A 7,220-nucleotide genomic window follows, 5' to 3' on the forward strand; every position below is an offset into this window, starting at 1 on the left:
ACCATCAACTTCAAAAATGGTTTCATTTTTCACTTGCCCATTAATAACAATTGACAATAAATATACATGTTTTTTAAAAAAAACAGGCAAACATTGATAATAAACAGTCCATTTTACTTCTTCTTCCACCATCGAACCTGCTTCTCTTCATCACATTCATGACAAAGCATCGGCTATCATATTTTCTCATCCTGCCACAGGGCGTATAATTCTTAAATGAAATGGCTGTAACAATAAACTCCATCGAAACAGCATTTTTATTCCTGAATCGCTCCAAAAACAGCAATGGATTATGATAAGGATATATAATTGTTTCAGATGAATAGCTGGTAACATAAATGTTAAAATGTTGCAAAGCCAGCACCAAACTCAAAGTCTCCTTTTCAATTGGTGAATACTTCCTCTGCAAATCATTCAATTTCTTGGAAAAATATCCAATAGGCTGCTGTATTCCTTCGTCGTCTTCTTGCAAGAGCATACCACCTACGCCCACATCACTCACATTGACTGTCACTTTGAATGGTTCTGTGTAATTTGGGGTGCCCAACACAGGAGCAATGTTGAACACAGCCTTCAGGCCGTCAAATGCCGGTTGACACTCCGTCGTCCACTGAAATTTGCCAAGCTTCTTCAGCAAGTCTGTCAGTGGAGCAATCACACTGCTAAAATTCGGCACAAATTTTCGGTAAAATCCAATCATGCCAAGAAATCGCATTATTTCCCTTTGTGTCGAGGGTATTGGAAACTCTCCAATAACTTTTGTTTTCACATCCCATGGGACTATTCATCCCTTTCCAATTGTATGGCCAAGGAACGTGACTTGGGCTTTTCCAAATTCACTTTTGGCTAAGTTTACCACCAAACCCGCCCCCTGAAGTAGATCGAATAACTCCACCAGATGCTTCAAATGTTCTTTCCATGTCAGACTAAAAATCACCAGATCGTCTATGTATAACGCACAATTGGGTGTTCCTGAAACAACTTTGTTAGTTAACCATTGAAATGTGGCAGGGATGTTTTTCATGCCAAATGGCATAATTTTGAATTGTTATATACCATCTGGAGTCACAAAAGATTAAATCTCCTTCACCCTTTCGGATAAAAGTACTTCCAGTAACCTTAAAGTAAATCCAGTTTGGAAATAAAAGCTGATTGTCCCACTTTCTCAATGCAGTCCTCCTAGTGTGGGACAGGATAAGAGTCTGTTCTTGTAACTGCATTAACCTTTCTATGGTCCACACACATTCGTTGGGTACCGTCCGGTTTCGGCACCATCAATATGAGTGAGCTCCATTGGCTGCAACCCACTTCAATTATGTAATTTTAAAGCATATTTTCAATCTCTTTTCGAACCTGTGCCAATTTTAAATGGTTAAGTCTATATGGATGTTGTTTAATTGGAACAGCATTTTCCCATATCTACGGAATGTATAGCCATTTCAGTACTTCCCAACTTATCTCCAAAAACTTGCCTGTGTGATAGTAATAACTCTTTCAGGTCAGTTTGTTTTTCCTCTGGAAGGTAACTCAACAATTTATTCAATTTTTTAAGAACATCCTCGCTATCCAATTTAATTTGAGGAATGTTAAATCCAGAGTCATCTGGATTCGGTTCTTCACTTTGAGTTAGAATCACTGAAACCTCCTCCTTTTGCTTTCCTTTCAAAGTATATTTTAAGCATATTCACATGACAGATTCGGTAGGTTTTCCCTCCATCTGGTGTTCTTACCACAAAATTCACCTCACTTAATTTCCTTTCAATCTGATAAGGTCCACAAAACCTTGTTTTTAAAGGTTCACCTACCACTGGTAATAATACTAAAACTTTATCTCCACTGGCAAAATTAAGAACTTTTGCTTTCTTGTCCGCTACCTGTTTCATCACAAGCTGTGCAACTTTTAAATGTTATCTGGCCAATTCACCTGCTCTATTTAATCGTTCCCTAAAATTTGACACGTAATCCAATAACGTAATTTCAGACTACTCACTCACCAATTTTTCCTTAATCAATTTAACTGGTCCTCTTACCTCATGACCAAAAATTAGTTCAAAAGGACTGAATTTGGTTGACTCATTAGGTGCATCCCTAATTGCAACAGTACGATGTTGCTCTGTTTACTTGGTTATAAATATGGCGGTCAATATGGTCGCATTTCTTAATCCTAATTATGTGTATACTTGCAGAGTCGCCAGGTATCTCTTGATACCACCACAAGGTTCAACCCGAATAACGATCAAAGAGCCAATACACTAGTTAGTTAGTTCAAAGTCAATACTATTTATTAACACACACAGAAAGATCTACTCATGCACAACAGGACTACAAACTAAACAATCTCTAACGCTAACACCTATACTTAACTTCGGGTGCCCATTTAGTCAGAGGAACAATGGCCGTTCTTCGGATCTGAGGCTGTTGGGTTCGAAAAGATACAGGAGAACAGCTAAGGTCGTCCGCCTGGTAGCGAGCAATGACCTTGAACTTACTTGCTTCTGGTGATGCTGGTGGATGGGTCTCTCCGCTTGAGAGCCGAATCCAAGAGAGCGAATCTCTCGTGTGGGTTCCTTCTTATACTTGGAGGGGCTTCGCGTGCTTTTAGGCGGGCATTAAACTTGGTCCCAATTAATTGGGCAGCTTCTCAATCATTGTTATAGATCTTAACCATTAAAGGGGTGGGTGCCCTGATGGCTGGGCGTGTCTTAGGTGCTTTGTTTGTGTCTTTCAGTTGGGGTATTGGCACCAGAATGTCTGCGACAGTATCAACTACCTGAGTGTTAGTCCTTTGTTCCTTGGAGATGGGCCATCAATATGTTAATCGACCCAGAGTTTCGATTCCGTCTGGTAACTGCTTCCCAAATATACATTCAGGCTCTGTGCCTGCTTGTTGTCTAGTATTGTCCACATATCCCTATATTCTCTGTGAGGGTCCATTTTGTGTTCTGGAAGTGGCCATCCCAGATGGCTACAACGAATGGAATTCCTTTATCCCAATCCTCTGGATAATCTTGGCAATAAGCGCTCAACACTGTCTTTAACGTCTGACGCCACATTCTAACGCTCTGCGATTCTGGATGGTACGCAGTTGATTTAAATTGGTTTACTCCTGAGCTATCCGTAACTTCCTTGAATAACCTTGAGGTAAAATTTGATCCTTGATCCGATTGTATTTCTGTGGCTAATCCATATCTAGTAAAAAAAGTTAAGTAACTCCTCCATAGTCTTTTTAGCTGTAATATTGCGTACTGGAACCGTCTCTGGAAACCTAGTAGACACATCCATTATAGTCAAAAGATATTGATTCCAACTTTTCGTTTTCGGAAGCGGTCCTATATAATCAATTAAAACCCTTGTAAAAGCTTCCTCAAATGCTGGAATGGATATTAAGGGTGCCGGTTTATTGCCGTTTGCGGTTTTCCTATCACTTGCCATGTGACATGATCGACAAAATGTAACTACATCTTTATGTAGCCCAGGCCAATAAAAATGTTTTTGTATTTTAGCTTGAGTTTTCCTTTCTCCCAAATGACCTCCCACTGGTACCTCATGTGCTATTCGCAACACCTCCTTTCTATACCCTACCGGCAATACTACTTCATGAATTTCTGCCCACTTTTCATCCGCCTGCAAATGTAAAGGTCTCCATTTTCTCATTAAGACATCATTTTTAAGGGAATAACATTCTGGTATACACTAGATTCCTCTCTTGTGTATGCTTTTTGATACATCTGTTTTATTTCTCCATCTTTCTGTTGTAACTCCACCAATTTTCCTGAACTAATTTTCAGCCTCATCCTCCACCTATTTTTGTTGTTTTCCAACCATCTGATCAAAAATCGTTCTGATAATTGAACTTCAACTTTATCTTCACTCTTTGATTTCTCCTCGTCTTAACGTGTGATTTTGCGATCTTGTTGCACACAATCCGTAACAATCCCAGGATAGTGGTCCTCAACAATTCAGTTGTTTGATTTTCCATTGGCTTATCAACTACAGTAGGCATCACTCCCACCTGCGATCCAGCTATATCATTACCCAAAATAAACTGTATTCCTGGACAAGATAGTTTCTCTATTACTCGTACTACCACTACACCACTCTTCACTGGACTTTCAAACCTTACCTTATATAATGGAACACTACTCTTTTCACCCTGAATTCCACATATCCTACCACCTTTTCTGGAAATATTCCTCCCAAACTATATAACTCCTCATATCTTACCATCAAAGATTGAGTATCTCTTAAAATTCAGACTTCTTCACCTACTCCTCCTGGTACACAAATAAACTTTACCCACAGAAGTAAATTTTTTAAAGGGATCTGGCACCTTCTTATCAATCACCTCTTGATCAGGCTGGACATTCTTTTGCATCTCCTTTGTTTCAATTGGGCTTTCCTTTACCACTTTAACAAATCCCACTGGCTTATCCTGTTTTACCACATTAGCCTTCCCAGTGCTTTTCTTCAACCCCCAACACTGTGACTTTACATGACCTAATTTATGACAGTAAAAACATCTGAAACTTTTCATTTCTCTTTCAACCTCATGGATTTCTTTTTTAATCTGAGGTACATGCTCCTTATTATCGCCCATAAGATCCCATTTTCCTTCACCATTTGAGTATTTCTCTTTTCCCCAGTTTCTATCCATCACAGACTGAAACTGATGTCAGAAACCAAATTTTGATTTATGAACTAATTCATAATCACCTGCCATTCCTGCTGCTAATCTCGCAGTTTTAACCCTCTGCTCTTCCACTTGAGTTCTCACTGCAGCAGGAATTGAATTTTTAAACTTCTCCAAAATTATCATTTCTCCAAGAGCTTCATGTTTGGTCTATTTTCAAAGCCCTTATCCTACTGTCAAATTTACTCTGTTTGATCCTTTCAAACTCCATGTATGTTTGACCAGGTACTTTCCTTAAATTTCTAAACCTTTCTAATACCACATGTCCTGTGCCCATTTCATTTGTTTAGCTAACTTCGCAAATGAAATGAAAAAGACTTTTACATCATTCTCATCAAACCTTGGCAATGCTTGGACATATTTAAATAGATCCCCATCAAGCCTTTGACTGTGACACTCTTTCTCACTATCCTCATCACTGTCCTCAAACTGTACGTTTCGCTTTACATTCACCAATTTTAACTGACTTTCACATTTAATGGCCATTTTCTGAAGTTCAAAGTCTCTCCCTTTTTCTTTTTCCCTGATCTGTACCTCCCTTTCTCTCACTTTTTGTTCTGCTAGGGCTATTCGCTCTTTTTCCCTTTCTTCTCTCTTTTTCTTTTATTCTGCTAGGGCTATTCTTTCCTTTTCCCTTTCTTCTGTCCTTTCCCCCCCCCCCCCTTTCTTCTCCCTCCTTTTCTTTTTCCCTCATTTTGTATTCAAGCTGCTTTAATTCTTTTTCATGTTCAAGCTGCTTGGTCTGTCATTGAATTCTTGCCATTTCCAATGATTCTGACTGTGTCTCAGGCAATTTTAAATGCTCAGCTACCGCTGTAATTACCTCTTCTTTTCGTATTTTATTAGGCAATGTCAACTGCAATGTTTTTGCCAGATCTAAAAGACTTTCTTTAGTCTCTGTTTGTAAGGTACTGCTTGTGACATTGACAACACCCAAAAACTTCTAAGCTTCTGAAAGAGCCATTGTCCACAACACACTCCCTACTTAAACTAGAATACTACACCTGAAAATATGCTCACCCCTCACTGTCTTTAAGTTCACCAAGCCAACCCAATCACGAAGATAGACTTTTATCCCACAAGCCCTCAATTTGTTATCGGCCAGGGTTTAGAAAACTCCAAAGTATATCATGGAGTTCACCTGACCTACAATTGTTTATCGATTTCAGTTACAATGAGCACAAGGGCCTGCCTTCCAGATGTTATTCAACAGAGGCCTTAAGCACTTTTCATCAAAAACAAGCTTTATTCTACAAATTTAGTTAACATTTTTATAAACACACACAGTAAGCATTATCAACTACAAACATAAATACCCTACACAGCTACAGTAATCTATGTATCACCCTTAATAAATTCCCCCCTTTAACTGTTCCAATTTAATAACAAGATCCCATAATCCAGAAACCCCTTTTCAAAGGTGTGGTCCAACACACGCACTCTTACTATCTAGAAGACTTGGTATGGATGCTCCTGTTTCCTTTCCAAAACAGCAGGTTTGAATTCCTTCCAGAAAACAGTTATCACTTTTAAGTTATCAAATAATCTGGAAAAAGTTTTTAAACTGAAGATAGAGAGACATTTCTTTCCAAACTGTGCAATACAAAACCAGGTCAAACTCAAAGCGAAAGTAAAAATTCAGAGCCACAGCCAGCTCCCAACTCAAAAATGAAAGTAAAAACATTTCTTAAAGGGACATTCCCATGACATACCTAACTATTCTAATCTCTTTTTCCAACATTTGGTCCATAGTCTTGTGTGCCCTGGGATCGCCAGTGCACATCCAAATACTTCTTAAATGTTATGAGGGTCTCTGCCTCCACCACCCCTTCAAGGAGCAAATTCCAAACTCCTACCATCCTCTGGGTAAAAATGATTTTCCTCACATCCCCTCTATACCTCCAGCCCCTTACTTTAAATCTATGCCCACTGGTCATTGACCCCTTCACAAAGGGGAAAAGTTTGTTCCTCTCTGCTCTGTCTCTGCCCCTCATAATTTTATAAATCTCAATCATGTCCCCCTCAGTCTCCTCTGCTCCAGGGAAAACAATACAAGTCTTTTCAATCTCTCATCATTACTAAAACTCTCTAGCCCAGGCAACATCCTGGTAAATCTAATCTGCACCCTTTCCAATGCTATCACATCCCTCCTATAATGTGGATCTCAGAACTGCTGTAGCCTAACCAACGTTTTATACAGTTCCAGCATAACTTCCATGCTCTTAAACACTATGTCTCAGCTAATAAAGGCAAGTGTACCATATGACTTAACCACTGTTTCTACCTGCTCTGCTATCTTAAGGGGCTGATATACAATCACACCAAGGTCCCTCTGATCCTTGGTGCTTCCCAGGATCCTGCCTTTCATCGTGTATTCCCTTGCCTTGTTTGTCCTGCCCCAAGTGTATCACCTCCCACTTATCCAGATTGAATTCCATTTGCCACTGATCAGCCAATCTGACCAACCCGTCTATATCCTCCTGTAATCAAAGGCTATCCTCCTCACTATTTACTCCCCCACCAATTTCCA

This window comes from Scyliorhinus torazame, chromosome 5 (assembly GCF_047496885.1).
Source record: "Scyliorhinus torazame isolate Kashiwa2021f chromosome 5, sScyTor2.1, whole genome shotgun sequence".
In the NCBI taxonomy this organism is placed as follows: Eukaryota; Metazoa; Chordata; class Chondrichthyes; order Carcharhiniformes; family Scyliorhinidae; genus Scyliorhinus; species Scyliorhinus torazame.